The 22233-nt window shown below is 40.8% G+C and overlaps 1 non-coding gene across 1 annotated transcript; it reads left to right on the top strand.

The window, feature by feature from the left end:
• Window positions 1-15856: 15856 nt before the first annotated feature.
• LOC130734836 (small nucleolar RNA R71) lies at window positions 15857-15963 on the top strand. The gene has a single exon (XR_009018175.1). It is a non-coding gene; the product is annotated as a small nucleolar RNA R71 (small nucleolar RNA).
• Window positions 15964-22233: the final 6270 nt, after the last annotated feature.

The following is a 22233-nucleotide window of genomic DNA, read 5'->3' as shown; positions in this document are numbered from 1 at the left end:
GGCTTATGTTAACCTAGGAACCAAGTTTGATCGAAGAAAAATCGACCCTCCCAATTAAAGGAAGTGGCCGAGAGCTATATCAAGGGGGGGGAAGAATCCGATTTTTCGAAAACTTGTCTTAACGCGTTAGATTGTCGTACCACGAAGGTAGTAGTGTACCGTGTAACCCTAGGACTCTTTGATTGCTGAGTTTCTGACTCTTGGTGTTGATTTCTGTGATTTTTGCTTAAGGTTCGTTTGAGGAGATTCCCAGAAATCAAGGAGAAGAGCTTGAAGAACATTTTGAGGAGGAAGCTGGAAGACCCACCGGTGAGGGCTACTCTCTGAATTACTAGATAATGCTTTAGGTGTCGACAAGTTCGACTTGATCTGTGTTATGCACTTAATTGCTAAATGTCTGAATTGTTCTATGAGGCTTCGGCCGAACTTGTTGAGTACTTGATGCCATGATATTGTGTGCTAAATGATTCACATGCTATGTGCTACATGGTTAACTTAGGATGTGTTGGAATATGCTGTTATGCTTTTGACTGAGCTGTTTTATTTATGCTATTCCACGTGCACCTGAGATTCTGAGGAGTGAGGATTGCGGGCAAGTCATGCCGAATTTTTATGAGATTTTGAGAAAGTTTAGAAGGACGAACGGAGTTCGGACCTTGTTATGTTTTAATGGATCGAGACCTTCTCAGGGAATTATTTGAGATTATGGGATCTCTGAAAACTCTTAGGAAGTATTATAAGATTAAATGAAATCTATTTTATCACGGAAATTCATAAGACATTAATAAATTTCTAAATCCTTTGAACAATAATAACATCCTTAGATAAGAGCATAGAGCTTGAGTATTAGTTTGGAAATATGAGAAGTGTCGTCGAGTCCAAGTTTTGAGGAAATCTATGAGTTTCAAGTACATTCGTACTCCTTCGCTCGTTGAGCAGGTTATTGTTTGGCTATCTAAAGTTTAGCCGGAAATCTATAAGTTTCCAAGTACTTCGGTACCTTTTCGCTCGTTGAGCAGGTTATTGTTTGGCTATCTAAAGTTTAGCCGGGAACTATAAGTTTCCAAGTACTTCGGTACCTTTTCGTTCGATGAGCAGTTTATTGATTGGCTATCTAAAGTATAGCCGGGAACCATGAGTTCCAAAGTACATTCTTCTTCTTTTGATTAATTCATTTTGTCGCAGAATCGACGTTTGCCTTAGGGTAGGCTTTTTAGAGACAATAAGTTAGCTAGAACACGTGACGACGTGTCGGGTGAGGTCGGAGACGTTGTTTGGCTAATCACTTGCATTCATGCACTCATTTTGAGGTTAATACACGGCGTGATACCGGACCTCGGTGGATTCCAAAATGGTCATAAGACCCGGATTTCCATATTTAGGACACTACGGTGGTCCTCTGTAGCAGACGGAATGGCAGACCTACGGGTTCACTGCTGATCTGACTACTTTTGTGTGGTGTAAGAGACACGCGAGCAGGAAGGTACCCACCGTGGCTGGTGTTAGGGCCGCCTCGTTGATGTCCATCCTTCTTCCGGAATGCATTTTGTTACCCAGCATTGCATTTCATGCAACATACATGCTGACTTAGTTGCTGAGTGTGATTGGTAACTGTTTATCCTATTTTTGAGGCATGCTACTTGTTTTTATGGTTCTTCATATTCATTGTGATACATGCAACCCTAGGAAGCTATCCCAAAAATTATAAGCCTGAGAGGCAAATATTTATTACCCTATATTATATCTGGTTTTATTATTTACATAATTCTTTGGAGTTGACCCTCGCGTCTGCTGTGTGTGTTTGGGCGGAGTATGCCATTTGTCAGATGAGTATGGGGGATTGGTTTACCATGGTCAGCCCCTCGGGGGGGACCAGGTACGAGATGCTTGATCAAGACGACCCAGGTGCATGGGTGGTCGATTCCGAGGGCCACCGTGCGACCTACACCGGTCGGGTCATGGAGGACCGTGTCGACCGATTCGGACGCTTGACGGAGGGAGTGATGAGGAGGCACATAGTGAGCTTCAACCTGCCTCCAGGTGTACACTGTGGACCCGGCTTGGGAGGACCTCCACCGCCACCATCCCCTTCGGATGATGAGGATCCCTCTGAGGAGGTGCCAGTAGGTGGGGCTTCGACGGAGTCTAGTCCGTCTACTGCTGCTGCTGTCGTCGCGGATCTCGTTCCGGGCCCCGAGCCCGAGAGGCCAGTGCAGGAGCGCATTAGGGTGGACAGAGAGGGCAGTGTTGAGTATGTCGACTTAGTCGTCCTGGATGTAGATTCGGATGACGACCGCGCTAGCGTGTAGGATCGAGTGCTAGTGTGGGCTCCTCGGGTAGGGATAGTGTAGGAGTAGTGTCGATGCTCTGACCGTCATGCTTTCAGTTTTGGGACAGGGTAGTTTCCTACCGGTAGCTTTTTGTGTGGTTTCCTATGGGGATCACAGAGAGCTGGTTGGATTTTTAGGGGGTCTTTTCTTAGGCCGCTGGGCCAACTTGTTCTCAGATTTTGAGGTTTAGTGTTGCGGACACAGTATTTTTACCTTGGACTGTACATATTGCCCCCGGGCGTTACTCTTTTTCTGTCACCCGTCACTGGAGGTAACTCGTGACGTGGTTGTATTTAGCGAGGCATGTATATATAGTTGTATAGTAGTTTCTTTTATCTTTTGTTGGGGAGTTTATTGCTTTCTGTCTTTAGTTATAATGTCGAAAAAAAATAATTCACCTTTTTTCGCTTAAGTATTTCTTTTGGTTACTAAAGTGACGCCACCGAAATCGGGGTGTTACAAATACTATCGTGCGTACAGTCCAGGGTTCCGAAATGAAACGCTGGTCGAAGGAAAAATAAAGAGAACCTTTAAATTTTCCAAGGATTCGAAATCTCACTCAATACGTTGCTCTAAGGCGAAATTAGCCTATTCTGGACACGCTCGCCATAAGGCAGGTGTGCAGACGACTCGCACGAATTCCTACAGCGACTACGCAACATTCCTCAAGCAATTCCTGAACTTTCTTCTTCATTAATCTTTCTCAAACATCAAACTCCTGTCACGCTTACACTGATTCTACGCGTGAGTCGGAAATTAACTTGCTCTGAAAATCCAGGTCTTACAACAAGTTTGTCATAAACGGGACCATGGAGTCTTTGGAAGTACCCTTCCCAGCCTTGAGCTTGAGCTTCAGGACGAAGATCAACTCCATTGTCAGCAATATTGTCGAGGTCGAATCTCCATTCAACAAGAACTTGGAGATCTTCTGGAGGGAAGACGCAGGTAACTGCACATCTTCTTTGAGAAAGGGGAATAACATCCTCTGCATCTTGGACTTGTGCTTGAGCATTCTGAGTCGATCTGGGACGCAGAGCAGGACCCACTTGCCTTGTTGGAGGACCCACAACCATTCTGGGAAATACTCTTCCATCGGCGGAATCAGATCGTTCACCGGAGTCAGCTCTTTCAGAATTTGCCATTGTTAAATGTAGAAGGTTTGGGTAGAATAGAGATGAGTGAATGCAAGAGAGAATCGAGGAAAACGAGGGTTTTGCAAACAGGAGAGAGAAACGAAAGACGTGAATGATGGAGAACGTGTGTGCGTAGTGGTTTTAGAAAGTAACCGTTGTTGATTGTAAAAGCAAAAGTAAGATCAACGGTTGAAAATTAAGGACATCATTATGAGCTGTTATGACACGCATCACACGGTGGAGACAAAGCACATCAACACTCATTACAACAGATTGTCAGCACGAGCACGAGGAACGATGTATCAAAGTAACTAACACACGCTTACTGTCTCATCTCAGAGTAAGCACCAATGGGTACTTATCTTCTGACTAAGTTACCTTCTGAACTAGACATCTTCTCATGAGGAAGGATCATAGTCAGAGGTTCTGATCCATCTTCATACTAAACAAAAGTCCATATTCAGATTTTTCTGTATAAATTTAAATTTATCTTCTGCTAAGGGCTTTGTGAAGATATCTGCCCTTTGATGGTCAGTATCAATAAACTTCAGAAGAAGTACGCCCTTCTGAACATAATCTCTAATAAAATGATACTTTACCTCAATGTGTTTAGCCCTTGAGGGTAAGATTGGATTCTTACTGAGTGATATTGCAGCAGTGTTATCACAATAGATTGGAATGTTGCTCTCAAGGATTTGACAATCCTCTAGCTGATGTTTCATCCAGAGCATCTGAGTGCTACAAATAGCTGCTGAGATATATTCTGCCTCTACATTGGATAGTGCAATAGTAGATTGCCTCTTGCTTGCCCATGAGACTAGGTTACTTCCCAAAAATTGACAATTTCTAGAAGTACTCTTTCTTTCAGTTCTATCTCCAGCATAATCAGCATCACAATAACCTGAAAGCTTATACTCTGATATTTTCTTATACATCAAGCTAAGGTTAGTGGTACCTTTCAGATATCTGAGAATTCTCTTAACAACAGCTAAGTGAGTTTCTCTAGGATCTGATTGGAAACGAGCACATAAATGTACACTAAACAGAATATCTGGCCTAGATGCAGTTAAGTATAGAAGTGAACCTATCATTCCACGATATAGCTTCTGACATACTTTCCCACTTGCATCTTCTTTCTTCAGAATGCAAGTAGGATGCATAGGAGTCTTAGCAATTATTGATTCTGTCATATTGAACTTCTTCAGAAGTTCCTTTGTATACTTGCTCTGATGGATGTAAGTAGCTTCTGGTTTTTGATCAAGTTGTATTCCCAGAAAGTACTTGAGTTCTCCCATCATACTCATTTCAAATTCAGCCTGCATCATCTCAGAAATTCTTTGCAAAGAGATGGATTAGCTGATCCAAATATAATATCATTAACATAAATTTGCACAATTAAGATATCATCTTTGTAAGTTTTGCAAAAGAGAGTTGTATCTACTTTACCCCTTACAAACTCATTTTCCAGAAGGAATGAGCTGAGTCTCTTATACCATGCTCTGGGAGCTTGCTTCAGACCATAGAGTAATTTCTTCAATTTGAAAACATGGTCAGGGTTCTTCTCATCTTCAAAACCAGGAGGTTGGTGCACATATACTTCCTCTGAGATGTATCCATTCAGGAAGGCACTCTTAACATCCATCTGATGAAGGATTATGTTGTGATTCACTCAGAAGGAGATCATCAGTCTGATTGCTTCCAATCTTGCTACTGGAGCAAATGTTTCAGTATAATCTATTCCTTCTTGCGGACTGTAGCCTTGAGCAACTAGCTTTGCTTTGTTTCTGACTACATCTCCTTTTTCATTCAGCTTGTTTCTGAATACCCATTTGGTTCCAATGATATGAGCGCCTTGAGGTTTCTTGACAAGGTTCCAAACATCATTCTTGGAAAATTGATTCAGTTCTTCTTCCATTGCCAAAATCCAGTCTTTGTCTTGAAGAGCTTCATCAATTGATTTTGGTTCAATTAAGGAAACCAATCCCTTCAGACTGAGTAGAGTCTCTTCAGAGGGTCTGAATGTTGATCTGATTCTGACTGGTTCATCTTTGTTTCCCAGAATCAACTCGTTAGGGTGAGAGGCAACAATTCTGCTCTTCTTCTGAGGCTGTGGATCAGAGGGACCAACTTCCTCTGGAGAGTCTTCCTTTGGTTCAGCTTCCTCTGGAGCTTTGCCTTTGTTAGAAACATTAATACTCATATCTGCAAACTTTTCAACTAGCTTTGACTGATCAGAGTCAAACTTATCATCAAATCTAACATGAATAGATTCTTCAATAGTTTTAGCATCAAACTTATGTAATCTATCCTTAGTATTCAAAGCATAACAAACACAACCAAAAGGATGAAAATAAGAAATGTTGGGTTTTACTTTCTTCCACAATTCATAAGGAGTCTTATTCAGAATTGGTCTGATAGAGATCCTATTCTGAATGTAACATGTTGTGTTTACTGCCTCAGCCCAGAAGTGTTTTGCCATGTCAGTTTCTTGAAGCATGGTTCTTGCCATCTCTTCAAGAGTTCTATTCTTCCTCTCAACAACCCCTTTTTGTTGAGGAGTTCTTGGACAAGAGAAATCATGTGCAATTCCATAGGAATCAAACAGACTCTCAAACTTGTTATTCTCAAACTCTCCACTATGATCACTTCGGACACACATAATCTTGCAAGCCTTCTCGTTTTGCACTTGGGCAATAAAGGTAGAGAACACAGAATGAGACTCATCCTTGCGGGATAGAAATTTTACCCATGTCCAGCGGCTATAGTCGTCAACAATGACCATCCCATATCTCTTGCCACCTATAGACTCAGTTTTCACTGGTCCAAAAAGGTTGATATGCAGAAGTTCCAACGGCCTTGAGGTGGAAACAAAATTCTTTGCCTTGAAAGGGACTTTTGTAAATTTGCCTTTCTGACATGCTTCACAAAGAGCATCTGAAGAGAACTTCAGAGTGGGTAAGACCCCTGACAAGGTCAAGCTTACTCAGCTGAGAAATCTTTCTCATATTGGCATGCCCTAATCGTCTATGCCATACCCATTGCTCCTCATTAACAGAAATAAGGCACTTTACTTTCTGAGTTTCCAACTCAGATAATCTGATCTTATAGGTGTTGTTCCTCCTCTTGCTGTTAAACAGAACAGAGCCATCGATCTGACTTACAGCCCTGCAGGACTTTTGATTGAAGATAATATCATAACCCTTGTCAGCTAATTGACTTATAGACAATACGTTGTGATTTAATCCATCTACTAACAGGACATTATCAATGCATGGACTATTATCAACACCAATAGTACAAGAACCAACAATTTTACCCTTCTCATTTCCTCCAAAGCCAACTTCGCCTCCAGGCTTAAGTTTTAGCTCTTGGAACATACGCCTTTCTCCCGTCATGTGACGCGAGCATCCACTGTCCAGATACCATGATTGGTGTTTCAGTGGAGCGATCAAGGATATCTGCAACATAGATAATCTTATCCTTAGGTACCAATTTTCTGGGTCCTTTCTTGTTAGTTACCCCAGAGGTTCTGATGACCTTGGGTTTCTCAACATGATAATATAAAGGCATTTGAGCATGATATTTAAGCACAGAAGGAGTTACCTTTTTACGAGAGGGTTTAGCAATTTTGGCAGGCAATGATTCAGGAAAAATGGTACTAGAGGGTACGAACTGTTCATGCAGAGGTTTGGCCTTAGGCATAGGAGGCTCATTTCTACTGGGTCCAGAATAGCCAATGCCACACATCCCATTTCTGCTTACGCCATAGATCATTGAAGACATCAAGCTTCTATCTACGCTTTTAGCTAGGAATCTTTGAAATGATTTTTCATATTTAGATTCATTCTTTATATCAGAGGCATCACAAGCAACAACTTCTTCTAACTTAAGGATCTGGTTTTTAAGCACAGAGTTAGAATTAACTAATGCATGATTATTTTCTTTCAGCTCAGAAATAATTTTATCATGTTCAGCAGAAGTCTTAGAGACAGCAGAAAAATCCTTTTTCAACTTTTTATGCTTAGTCAGGAGAGAGTTATATTTATCCATGATATCAGACAAAGCACATTTAAGTTCAGAGGTTGAGAAAGAAGCGAATACCTCATTTTCATCGTCAGAGTCTGGATCTTCCTCTGATGCTGTTTCAGAGTTAGTTGCTTCTTTTGACTCTGCTTCTTTGTTCTTGACAATAGCCATGAGTCCTTCAACAACTTCTCCATCAGAGTCAACTTCCTCTGACTCTGATTCATCAAAAGTCACCATGAGACCTTTCTTAGCTTTGAAATGCTTCTTTGGCTTCCTGTCCTTTTTCAGCTTAGGACAGTCACTCTTGTAGTGCCCTGATTCTTTGCATTCCAAGCATGTGACTTCCTTTGATGAAGACTTCTTCTGACCAGAAGAAGATTCATTCTTTCCTTTATTCTTTCCAGAGCCTTTGTACTTGCTCTGCCTGTGCTTCCAGATGCGGTTAAGCCTTCTGGAGATCAGAGTCAGCTCATCATCATTAGAATCTTCAGAAGCTTCTTCTTCTTCTGCTTGGAGAGCTTTAGCCTTTTCAGATTTGGATTTCAAGGCTATAAACTTCTTCTTCTGATCCTGATGTTCAGCACGCTTCAGTTCATGACACTTCAGTATGCTTATGAGTTCTTCCAGACTCATCTGATCAACATCTCTTGTGAGCTCCAAGGAAGTTATCAGAGGCATCCAGCTTTCAGGAAGGCCTCTAAGAATTCTCATGACATGATCAGTAGTTGTGTATCTCTTGTTGAGAGGTCTATTTCCAGCAATGAGTAGCTGAAATCTGGAGAACATGTCCTCAATGGACTCACTGGATTCCATCTGGAAGGATTCATACTTTCTAATCAAGGCCAGCGCCTTTGACTCCTTCACTTTCTTGTTTCCTTCATGGGTCATCTTCAATGAATCAAAGATATCCTTAGCATACTCACTATCTGTGATCTTTTGATATTCTTCATAAGAAATAGCACTTAGAAGAATAGTTCTAGCTTTATGATGCAGTGAGTAAAGCTTCTTTTGTTCTGCAGACATCTCTGATCTGGAGATCTTCTTGCCATCAATATCAACTGGACGCTCGTAGCCATCCATTATAATATCCCAGAGATCTGCATCAAAGCCCAGAAAAAAGCTTTCAATCCTGTCTTTCCAGTATTCAAATCTTTGCCCATAACATAGGAGGCTTTGCACTGTAGACATCTTTTTGCGTTTCAATGGTGGCAGCCATTTTAGTTTTTAACACCGGCTCGGATCACTGAACACTATTAGGTGTGGTAATCAGAACTTGCGCTCTGATACCAATTGAAGGTATGAAAAACGATAGAAATGGGGGTTTGAATAGCATTTTACAACTAAAAACTCGACCCACTTGAGATTTAAAAAAAATCTCTTCAACCACCAAGAATAAAAGTGTTGAGATAAGAGTTTAGGAAAGCACACAAATGATTTTATCCTGGTTCAATTGATAAATCACTCAAGCTAATCCAGTCCACCCGTTAAGGTGATTTCTTCCTTCTTAGAATGAAGGCAATCCACTAATCAGAGTTTGTTACAACTGCACTTGCTACCTGCAAAGTGACTAACAATACACTGACTTAGCTTTCACTAAGATTCACTCTCTTAGTCTTCTCTAGGATCCGATCAACCTTGATCTCCTAAAGGTAAATCAAACAATTGTTTAAAGGTTTTGGGTTTACAAAGAAATGCTTCTTCAAAAGCGAATAGTAAACACACTTAGTTCTATTTGAAGAAAGATTGCTAAGAAGATATTTGAATATTGCTTGCGCGTGAACAAGTTTCTTAGGCGGCATCTTTCAATCTTCAGCCTCTTTATATACTCCAAGGATTAGGGTTTGAACGTTGCATGGAGATGCTACCGTTAGAGGGCAGATATGGGAATTCCAGATTCTGCTCTGGCTGAATCAGTTAGGTAAGGTCGTCAGGAATGGTACAATTGCTTTTGTACTTTGGATAGCGACATGACCTTTGTCCTTGTTGACTTCTGATCAGAGTGATGCTTCATCTTGGAACTTGTGAAGCTTGATAATCAGAGTCAGAGGGAAGCTTGGATCATGTGACCTTTGTACCTTCTACTTCTGGACTCAGAGGAGAAGTACTTGGTCTTCAGAGCCAAATTACTCTTGGATTTCAGAATCTTCACTATTCAGCTTCGGATCCTTTAGAGCGTCTGATCCTTCAGAGCGTCTGAACCTTCAGAGCTTTTAGTGAGCTGAGTCCATATCAGAGTTTTATGATCTTCAGATCTTCTGAAGCTTGATCTACTGTTCAGATTTGAACATAGTACGTGCGAAAGCGTTGCAGAGGTTACTCTTTGAGCATTGCTCTTCTGAATCATGTGAGATAGGACCAGAGTCTTGGCCTGTCAGTTGAACACTCAGAAAACAACATTAGAGTACCATAATTGTTCATACTTAATAGTTAACTTGTAATCATCAAAACATAGAGTTGTACTACTAGATCAAAACTTGATCCTACAACTATATTAAGTTCTAAGGCTCACAAGTATAGGGAATTATCTCATAATTCTAAGGTTCACAAGTATAGAGAATTATCTCATAGTTTATTGTTTGTCAATACTTGTGCACATGCATGCAGACGCTTTGGATATCTATAAGCCAATCCCTCATGGAAAGGCAGGACAAACACGACTCCACGATCGGGGTTGAACACCTCCAACGCACCGCTGCCCAACAGCTTGATGATCGAGGTTGGACCTCTTCAACGCATTGTCGTTTCACGTTCGTCCTTTGTTCAGGTCCATCCCCTGAACGTCACCACTGACTAGCCCAGTCCAGGTCACCAGCCGTGGCCAACCAAGCCCAGTCCAGGTCACTTGGCCCACAAATGCATGCCATGCAAGTCAGTCATCATCACTAGGCCCTAAGCCCATCACATTCATCTCATATGAACAAAAGTAGCTAACATCCTAGGCATATAGGGATGTTCATAATAACACTAGCTAACATTTATTGCATCATCATCATATAGCATATCTAGCACATATATCATCGATAGTCCTAGCATCATGCTTTCTAACCATCACAATCACAACCAATTTATCTAGGCCGAGGCCGAAGTGCCCTTACTAGCATATTCGAAAATCATAAGGTCCTTAACATTTCACAATCATAGAATCACAATCAATCATAGCCGAAGTGCCCTTACCTCAAAGGTACGCTTCCCTAGAAGTCTCGGGTTGCTCCTTGAAGCTAGGTCTACACTTGGAAATTTCCTACCAACGAACGGACAGAGTAACGTTACTAATCAGACAATCGAATCGATCATAAGCCCATCCCCTTATTGATCACGAAATCCCCCCCCAAAAACCTTGAAAATCGGAAACCATTTCTTTCATAAGATCAAACATTCTTTTCTAAAACATTTTGCTTGAAGATCATAAGAACACTTGAAGAACTTTCGAAGAAAAACATAATTTTCGCATAGGTTCAATCCTCCAAAGATCAAAGACTCTTTCTAACAACTTTTCTATGAATATGGGAGAACATCATAAGAACACTTTGAAGAAAAACACCATTTTCACAAACTTTTCCTTGACTACTCAATCAAATGATCATTCTTTTCTGGATGTGGCAGATCAGTTTATACTGCATCCACAGAGCATACTCAGAATGAACAACATCACCTTGATCAAGGAATAAAATAAAGCAAGGAAAATAAAATGAAAATAAAGAGAGGGAGAGAGAGCTCACACAAATGCAGAGGAGAGGAGAGCTCTTGGTGTGAAGAAATGAGAGGGGGAAAGGCTCTATTTATAGTGAGGGGTGTGTTGGTCATTCTGCAAGTGTACAGAATCTACCCGGTTTTAATTTATCGAACCACAGGGAATTGGAATGTGAAATCAGTTTAAGCCTCGAGTTCATGGTAAGAAAGAGAGTAAAATTCAGTTTTAAGGTTGATTGTTTAGGTGACTAATTAACAAGCAATTGAAATATAAGTGTGTGAGAACAATGGTGAGCATGCCTTGGTTTCTTGCTTGACTAATTCAGTTCTAATCAATCTATTCTATCCACAAAACTCTGAGTCTCTCCTTGATGTTCTAGCCTAATCAATCATCTATCGATGCCTCGCATAGACAATCCTCTCAAGCCAAAAGATAGGCACAATTCCTTGATAACCTAAACATTTGCTAAAGGCATTAAGCATGCAATTCAGGCCAACAAACCCCAACCCTTCCTCTATTCCTAGTAGCAAGTATAAAAGAGGTAATCCCACAACAAGTCCCTAATCTATAACAAACTTCCGTTCTATTATAGAAAAGTATAAAGCTAGCACATGTTCTAACTTGAAACATAAAGCATGGATATGAGATTCAAGGGTTTACTCAGAGGAATCATGAATAGAAATAGGAATTAAGATTAAAACAACATAAGTCTTACAAAGAACCCAAAGCAAAAGGGGTTTTAGCCAAACATGGCTATGAAATCCATACAAGAAGATAAAGATGAAACCTGAAATATAGGGCTTAGAGAAAGCTCCTCAAGCTCCAGAACTCAAACCCTCTCTTCTAACTTATGAAAATATGATAAAATGACAAAAGGTTCCAAGAGAAATGTCTAAAAACCAACTTATAGGCAAAACAGTCGAGTCTGGGCGCTCAGGCGCCAATTCAGAGCGCTTGAGCGCCAATTCCAGCCAAAAACATGCTCTCTGGAGGGTAATTGGCGCCTAGGCGCCAATTCCCAGCGCCTATGCGCCAATTCCCAGCGCCTAGGCGCCAATTCCAAAAGCATCAGGAAATTGCACTAGCGCCTAGGCGCCAATTCCCAGCGCCTAGGCGCTCAAGCTTCGCTGGAATAGACTTTTCAGCTCCTTGTAACTCCTCTTTCAAGCCTCTTTAAGTCCTCCTTCAATTGCATGCTTCTTGGCCTTCTTTCTCCTTCAGTTTCTGATCTGCAAACTTAACCAACAAGCCAAGGAAAATTCCAGAAGCTCAAAGAGCTTATTAGCACAAGAGATCCTTCAAATAACACAATAAAATCATGCAAGTCCTAAACTTACTTAAAATGCAAGAAAACTCCCTATAAAACTACAAAATTACCAAAACGAGGCAAAGACTCAATAAAAGATAAAAATGCATGAGAATGCATGAAATACTACATGAGACTCGACAAAAAGACTCAAAACAAACAAAGAAATTACCCTAAAAACACTACTAAACTAGGGTCATCACACCACTATACTCAACGGCAGCTCGCCCTCGAGCATAAAAAACACTCGCTTGCCCTCAAGCACAAGAAATGCTCCCAAAACCAGTGCCCAACAAGGAATACTTATAAGAAAACCGGGGGATTTAGCAACCACGGCTGGCTCCAAAAGAAAGACACAACAATCCACTTCATGCAACTTTTAGACAAAGGAGAGTGTAGAGTCCATCATGAGAAGCATATAGATCTAAAATCCTAGGATCAGAGAAATATTTAGTGCACTGAGCACACAAGCAGTTCATAGGTTCTGGATATCATTCACTCAAGAGCAACCAAGATCAAACATGCACAAATTCAATGAGACTTCAAAGGGTTGAAATGTTGGCTTGGTGAAGTACAAGGTGGTTGGTCCCTAAGGAAGTCTAAAGGTTCAAGCATCTTGAGTGTGGTCCTATTAGTTACCCCGGAGCTTTCAGCAACAAACTTTTTAAGCACAAGTCTCTTGACCCTTTTTTCAACTTTCTTTTCTTCTATTTTTTTTCTTTTTGCAACTCCAACTTGATTAGGAGTCTTTTTTATCTTTTTCTTTTTCTTTTTTTTTTTAAACTTGGGGCAAGAGACATTTCAAACTTTATTTTGCTCCAAAACAATTTAAAGACCATCACTCCACAAAATCCAACTTATCATCCATCCCAATCATTTAGCTAACAAAGAAATCTTCAATAGGCTCAAATGGGACAACTAGGGACAAATGTTCAAACCAACAACTCTGAAGCTCAAAAACCTACAAGTCTCAAAAATTGTGCAAGTATCACAAAGCATGCAAAGAGTGAAATCAATACAGAACCAAGAAGTACGAGTGAGTCAGGATCCTCCAGGGAAATTTTATGGTGAAGGGTCAAAGATGGACCCTTATGGACTCACACCAACTCTATCCTTAAGAAACACTTGGAAGACCAAAGTCTCCTCCTCTCTTCCCCAAAGCATGCAATCACTCATCCCCAAAAGAAAACTCAAGTATTCATAAAAACATTTTCAAAACCAGCACAAGTACGAGAGCATAATTACGGGCAAAAAAATGTGAGTATAGGGAAGTAAAGACCCAAAAACGACTCTAACAAAACAATGCATGAATAAAAGAAAAATAAAAGATACAAAAGAAAAATATGCAAAAATGCATGAGGTAAACTAAGGGAAAGAGTTGACCTCCTTTACAAGTTACCATGGAGGCCTTAGATACACCTCCTACTCCAGAATTCAGGCTCTCATTCCCTGAACAATGCAATAAACCAACAAGCGAAATAAAACAAGACTTGGGTTGTCTCCCAAGCAGCCCTAAGTTATAGTCCTAGGTGGACTCTCCTTCCTTTGGTGTTAGGAAGGAAATTCCTTACCATCAATCTTCTTACCACATGGGCAAGGTAGGAACCTTGCACAAAACTTTTGGAAAAACTCCTCCCAATAGAGGGTATCATCTAAACCATCGTCCCAAATCCTTGCTCCCCCCTTCAAGGAGTGAGGGAAGAGCTTAACCTTGAGCTCATCACTAGTCACACCTTCCATTTTTACAAGGTGACTAGCTTGTGTGAATCGGTCCATGTGGGCTTGGAAATTCTCATCTTTAGACCCCCCATACTTGTTTTCTCTAACAAGCTTGATGAGAGCTTGACTAAGCTCAACATCTTTTTCACTAACCTTGGGGGTCTCCTTTGCAGACCTGGACAAGCTTTTGATCATATCACAAACAAAACCATCATTAATGTTAGTTTGCAAATTAGGATTGAAAACCGAAAATCTTACATTATCCTTAGCAACACGGAGGATGAGCTGACCCTTATCAACATCAATCTTAGCCCTACTAGTGGCTAAGAAGGGTCGGCCTAGAATGAGAGGAATCTTAGCATCCTCCTCCATGTCTAGCACCACAAAATCAACTGGGAACACATACTTATCAACCTTAACCATCACATCTACAATGATCCTATAAGGTGTTTTTAGGGATCGGTCCGCCATTTGTAATGAGAGCATGGTCGGGGTGACCTCTCCTAAGTTCAGCCTTCTAAACATGTTAAGCGGCATCAAGTTGATGCTCGCTCCCAAATCACACAAGGCTTCAACAACAGTCAACCCCTCAATCTCCACTGGGATAGTAAAACTCCCAGGATCCCTTCTCTTCTTAGGCATTTTTCTTTGCAAAATTGCACTACACTCCTCGGTCATCATGATAGTTTCATCAACCTCACTCAACTTCCTTCTTTTACTTAGGATATCCTTCATGAACTTAGCGTAGATTGGCATTTGCTCCAAGGCTTCAGAAAAAGGAATATTGATGTGGAGTTTCTTAAAAACTTCCACAAACTTAGAAAACTGTTTATCCAGATTTTTCTTAACCAAAGCCTTGGGGAATGAAATCTTACTAAGTTCAGGAGAAGAAGTGCTCACAACTCTAGCTTTCACAGGTTCACTCACTCTCTTCTCCGTAGAACCCTCATATTCTTCCTGTACTTTCTCATTTTTCTCTCCCTCATCTTGTTTATTTGACTCGTGTAACACTCTCCCACTCCTAGTGGTAACAACAGCAAAATTCTCTTGTTTAGACAAAATTAAATAATCGGGAGAAAACTTACCTTGAGGTATCTCGGACATTTGCTTGGCCAGCTGGCCAATTTGACTTTCCAAGTTCTTGATAGCTGCCTCTTGGCTCTTGTAGTTGTTCTTCATGCGGTTGATGAAAGTCTCAACCAACTCCTCCAAACTCTTCTAGCCACCATCATTTTCACCAACTTGCTCTTGGACATGTTGAGATAGTCCAGAGCTTTGACCTCGGAAACCCTGACTAGTAATGGTGCAAAATTCACTAACATTGGGCCCTCCAATAGCCACACACACCACTTTAGCTGTTGTAGCACCGACCAAATTGGTCGCCTTTATGTGATTTTGAATCTCCACAATGCGTTCGGAGAGTTGCTTGTTGGAGGCCAAGAGCTTGTCGTAAGCTTCCACTTCAAACTTACTCCTTCGGGTTTGGCGATCATTTTCAGAGTTCATGGCTCTCGCTGCCATCTTTTCTATTAAGTCATACCCCGCTTGTGGGGCAAGAGCATCGAACTCCCCATTAGAAGCCGCATCTAGGCCAAACCTCCAAGAGTATTGTAGACCATCATAAAATGTTGCAACCAATTCAGCTTGGGTGTGATTGTGTTGAGGACATTTCCTCAAGAGCTTCTTGAAGCGCTCCCAAGCTTCATAGAGATTTTCTTCTGTGGGTTGCACAAAATTCATGATGTCTTTTTTCAATTTCCTCAAAAGGGCTCTTGGGAAGAACCTTGTTGTGAACTTTTCCGCTAAGTCTTCCCAAGTAGTGAAGCTCCCTTGAGGTTGAGAATTCAGCCATTCCTCAGCGGTGTCCTTCAAAGAAAATGGAAATAAGCTCAACCGAATTGCATCCGCCGGAACATTGTTTATCCGGTAAGTGTTGCAATTCCGGATGAACCTCTCCAAGTGAGCATGTGGATCTTCCAAAGTACCTCCACCATATTGGTTTTGGCTAACCAAGTTGATGAATGTCGGTCTCAACTTAAAGTTTCCCACTCCCTCGGGAAAGACAATGCTCCCGGGATAGTCATAACTCATGGTAGCTGAAGTGAGTTCCCGAAGAGACCGGTTGGCATTCTCAACTTCTTGTTCACATAATCGGAGGGTGATCCCCTCTTGGATTCTTGCCTCCATATGGGTTTGCATTTCCTCCTCCGTCATATGGCCACCCATGACGGTGTCTCTCTCGAGAGCAACCTGAAAGTGTGACACTTAAACAGAGAAAGATTTGTAGCACCAATTCTAGACAAAGATAAAAACAAAACAAAAAAATAAAACCACAAACTAAAAGCTTAAACCAAAAACCACAAACAATTCCCCGGCAACGGCGCCAAAAACTTGTTGGTCATTCTGCAAGTGTACAGAATCTACCCGGTTTTAATTTATCGAACCACAGGGAATTGGAATGTGAATTCAGTTTAAGCCTCGAGTTCACGGTAAGAAAGCGAGTAAAATTCAGTTTTAAGGTTGATTGTTTAGGTGACTAATTAACAAGCAATTGAAATATAAGTGTGTGAGAACAATGGTGAGCATGCCTTGGGTTCTTGCTTGACTAATTCAGTTCTAATCAACCTATTCTATCCACAAAACTCTGAGTCTCTCCTTGATGTTCTAGCCTAATCAATCATCTATCGATGCCTCGCATAGACAATCCTCTCAAGCCAAAAGATAGGCACAATTCCTTGATAACCTAAACATTTGCTAAAGGCATTAAGCATGCAATTTAGGCCAACAAACCCCAACCCTTCCTCTATTCCTAGTAGCAAGTATAGAAGAGGTAATCCCACAACAAGTCCCTAATCTATAACAAACTTCCGTTCTATTATAGAAAAGCATAAAGCTAGCACATGTTCTACCTTGAAACATAAAGCATGGATATGGGATTCAAGGGTTTACTCAGAGGAATCATGAATAGAAATAGGAATTAAGATTAAAACATCATAATTCTTACAAAGAACCCAAAGCAAAAGGGGTTTAAGCCAAACATGGCTATGAAATCCATACAAGAAGATAAAGATGAAACCTGAAACATAGGGCTTAGAGAAAGCTCCCCTGTAACACCCCGATTTCGGTGGCGTCACTTTAGTAACCAAAAGTAAACTTAATGCGGAAAAACGTGAAATATTTTTTTTTCGATAATAACTAAGACAAGACTGAATTAAATAAAACCCAAAAGCGAAAAGCAATAGAACTAATATACAATATATAAACAGCCCCCGCTGTAAGTAACAACCTCGTCACGAGTAACCTCCAGTGACGGAAAGAAAAGTGCAACGCCCGTAGGCAATATATACAAACCAAATGAAAAGGGTGAAGTGCCCGCAACACCATCCCTCAAAACTGAGAATCAGCTGACCCAATGGCCTGAAAATAAGACCTCCTAAGTCCAACCTACTCTCTGTGATTCCCGTAAGGAAACCACACAAAAAGCTATAGGCGGATCTACCCTATCCCCTAAGTAACAAATGAAGCAAGACTGTCAGAGCTAAAACTCTACTCCTACACTAATCCTAACTCGAGGAGCTCATACCAACACTCAAAACTATGTGCTAGCATGATCGTCGTCTGAATCAGAATCCAGAACGACCTAGTCTATGTACACCATCCGTCCTCCTATCGCTACCGCGATACGCTCCAGTTCCCGCATCTCAACCCTAGTTCCTCCCGAAGGATGAACCATCATGAATCAGCCCGCCAAAGACATCTGACAAAGGGCGTTTGTTCGCCAAAGCACACACAGAAGACGCGAGGGTCAACTCCAAAGAATTATGTAAATAATAGCACCAATAGATATAAATAAGATAATAGCCACTTAGGCTTATAACTAGGGATAACATCCTAGGATTGCATATTTCCACAAAGAATATAACGACTGTAAATCACAGTTAACATGCATCAAGTAGAACTAACAAGTATCAAACACACTCATCCACTATGTCAGTATGCATGTTGCATGAAATGATATGCAGGTTAACCCAGTCAACCAATATGCAATCCGGAACGGATGGACATCAACGGATCAGCCCTTCACCAGCCACGGTGGTGCCATTTCGGCCCGCGTGCCTCTTACTCCAACAACAACGGTAGTCAGATCAGCCGTAACCCGTAGGTCTGCCATTTCGGTCTGCTACAAGAGACGTTTACAAACGCTCTTTCACAGAAATCCGGGTCTTATGACCATTTTGGAATCCGACGAGGTCCAGAGTACGTCCTGTGTTAATACCCCATTAATGTTGCATGAATGCAGGATGATTAGTCAACCAACGTCTCCGATCTCACTCGACACGTCGCCACGTGTTCTAGGTAAATTAAAGTTTCTAAAAGCTTACCCTAAGGTAAAGTCGATTCTGCGACAAAATACAATAATCATAAAATGAGTGCAACCACTCACGATGACTCTTCGGGTCAACAATGCTCTCACGAAGTCTCACGCTTCAGTGAAGTTTCATGCTCTCACAAGGTCTCACGCCTCAGTGGAGTTCCATGCTTTCCACAAGGTCTCACGCCTCAGTGGAGTATCCCGCATTCACAAGGTCTCACGCCTCAGTGAAGCTTCATGCTGTTCACGAGGTCTCACGCCTCAGTGAAGGTCCATGCTTTCCACAAGGTCTCACGCCTCAGTGGAGTATCACGCATTCACAAGGTCTCACGCCTTAGTGAAGCTTCTCGGCTCATCCCTTGGATGGCTAACAAACTGCTCAACGAGCGAAGGAGTACCAACATACTCAGAACTTACCAAACTCCTCAACACTTGGATCCGACGACACTCCTCGTTTTTCCAAAACTATGACTTGACATCCAATGCCTTCCTTCGAGGTTGTTATCATTACTTAAAGATTTTGAGGTTATTTAAGGTCTTATGAATTTTCTTTGTAAAATAGATTCCATTTCGTCTTATCGCAAGTCTTATACATTTGCAGGATCTCCCAATCCCAAGTCGCTTCCAGAGGATGTCTCGATCCACTAAACAAAATTAAGGCCCGAACCTCGATCGTCCTATCAAACTTTCTCAAAACTCTCAAAATAAAATCGGCATGACCTGCCCGCTATTCTCACCATTCAGAATCTCAGATTCCAGTACAGAGCATATTTAAATCATCACAATCAACAACATGTCATATATCAATAAATCGCATCATAAACACTTAGCACTTAGCATATAAAGCATGCACCACACATCCTAGATTACCCACATAGCACATAGCATGTAAGACAATCTCAAAAACATTCAGTAGATGAATCATCTACATTGTCAGCCGAAGCCTCAGAAAACATTTTCCAATCACACACAATTCCAGTGCATAAACAGTAAACAATGTCGAAACATCGACCCTAAGCATTAACTAGAGATTCAGTGAGAAGCCCTCACCTGCAGATTCTCCAGGATTATCTTCTAACTCTTCCTCACAAGCAAAGCGTTGCTCCTCAGGAAATTCCTCAAAAGTTCCTTTAAAGCAAAGTCACAGAAATACTATCAGAATCTATCGAGAACTAAGCTATCGATACTTACTAAGGTTACACGAAGTAATCTATACTCTAAGGTACGATAATCTAGCGCGAAAGACAAGTTTTCGGAAAAGGAAATTTTCCTCCTCCCCCTTAATAGGGCTCGGCCACTTTAGGTAATTGTGGGGTTCGATTTTTCTTCGATCAAACTTGGTTCCTATGCTATCGTTAGCCGTAACTAAGGGTATTCTGAACTCGGAAAAATTATCGGATTAAAAACTGTCGCAGGGGTATTTTGGTCATGATTTTTAACTTAGGATTTTCAAAACTGAAATCCCAAAAATAAAATTTTGCAGGGACGTTACTAACGACGTTTATGACAACTAATCCTACTAACACTAAGCTAAGGCGATAGTTTTTAGCCTAAAGGTTGAAGCTTTACCTCAAAAACTCCAAAAATGGGTATTTAAGGTTAAAATTGATTCCGGCGGAATTCCGGCGACATAACGGAAAATCTAATCCGGCAGAAGTGATCTTGGGCACATATAGAAGAGGTTTAGAATCAGAAATGAAAGATTCAGGATAGTTTTGCAAAAACCCAAAAACTATCCGCTCAGAAAACTCTACAGAAAAGCTATGGAAAAAGCGATCAGAGGTAAGGATTAGCGACCATACCTCGAAACCTTGAAGCAGCAACTGATTAATCAACGATCAAGCAAGGATTGAACAAAATCTTCTTCTCCTCCTCTCCTCTCAAACTCGCGGCCTTGGTGGGTAGAAAATGGTGGAGTTTTGTGATTTCTTCTCACTTGCTTGCTATATATAGAAGATGGTAAATCGCGGGAAAATGAAAGTTTCGCGAATCTGATTTTTCCGGCGTCATTCTCCGTGAATTAATAGATATGTTTTGGCAAAAGAATTCCAAAACCATAAAGAGGTCTCCTTGTATTTTTGGCAACTAAAGCATAGTCGGTATAAAACTATTTTACCCGATAAGTTGCTTTTTGCATCGAATGTCGGAATAGAAAACTTCCTTCGGAAGAAAGATTGAAATCATCAAGAGAAATGGGTGTACGCGTGTAGAATATTCATTTGAAGCTCTGAATAGAAAAAGTCTTCATTGTCGAGAAATTCTAGGGTTTTGAAATACCAGGGATTCGGTTTCGGCAAACTTCCGATGATTGGAATCGGACGTTCGTAGATTCTAGAGTTTCGCCTCAAAACGATTGTGATATATGGAAAAAGAGAAGTTCTAACATTTCTCTGAAGATTTTTGGAATTAACTTCCGTCGTGCCTAAAAGTGAAAATTAGCTATATACTAGGGTTTCTGACCTAGGTTAAGCGTATAACGATCGTACTATAACTTTTATCGATCATGATGTAATCCTTTGACTTTTCCTGAACTTTCTCCTTCATAAATTTATTTCATTTGGTAAACTCTAGTTCAGGTTTCCCTTCACAATACATCAACCCTAATCGTAAATGGAAATCTCTTCCACTGATCCTAAGCTTAAAATCTTGGGTCTTACATCCCCAAGCTCCAGAACTCAAACCCTCTCTTCTAACTTATGAAAATATGATAAAATGACAAAAGGTTCCAAGAGAAATGTCTAAAAACCAATTTATAGGCAAAACAGTCGAGTCTGGGCGCTCAGGCGCCAATTCAGAGCGCCTGAGCGCCAATTCCAGCCAAAAACATGCTCTCTGGATGCCAATTCCAAAAGCTTCAGGAAATTGTACTAGCGCCTAGGCGCCAATTCCAAGCGCCTAGGCTCTCAAGCTTCGCTGGAACAGACTTTTCAGCTCCTTGTAACTCCTCTTTCAAGCCTCTTTAAGTCCTCCTTCAATTCCATGCTTCTTGGCCTTCTTTCTCCTTCAGTTTTCTGATTTGCAAACTTAACCAACAAGCCAAGGAAAATTCCAGAAGCTCAAAGAGCTATTAGCACAAGAGATCCTTCAAATAACACAATAAAACCATGCAAGTCCTAAACTTACTTAAAATGCAAGAAAACTCCCGATAAAACTACAAAATTACCAAAACGAGGCAAAGACTCAACAAAATATAAAAATGCATGAGAATGCATGAAACACTACATGAGACTCGACAAAAAGACAAAACAAACAAAGAAATTACCCTAAAAACACTACTAAACTAGGGTCATCAGGGTGAGAGCCATGCATTAAATGCTTTTCTTTCTCCCCAAGAACAAACCCAAACCCACGAAATTTCCAGCCCATTTTAGTGTTTCTAGACTCTTCCAACCTTCCTTGATTCGGTCCTCAAAATTTGGCTTATTTCCTAATTAAATCCCTTTTAAAACTATCTTTTAAATCCTTAATCTTTTAGAATATAAAAATATGAATCCAAAATGTTTTCAATGAGATATGAGAAGATCCTTGAAGGTTTTAAAAACTCAAAAATTGATCCCTCATTATTTGAAAGTCAAGGAATCAAAATCCCTAAAATTTCTCACTCATAAAACTTGGCCAGAAAAGGAAAATACTTGCAAAAGACTCATTTTTCCTCC

Source organism: Lotus japonicus, chromosome 1 (genome assembly GCF_012489685.1).
Source record: "Lotus japonicus ecotype B-129 chromosome 1, LjGifu_v1.2".
NCBI classification, from domain to species: Eukaryota; Viridiplantae; Streptophyta; class Magnoliopsida; order Fabales; family Fabaceae; genus Lotus; species Lotus japonicus.
The sequence above is the reverse complement of the archived record's forward strand: the minus strand, read 5'-3'. Positions and strand labels throughout refer to the sequence as shown.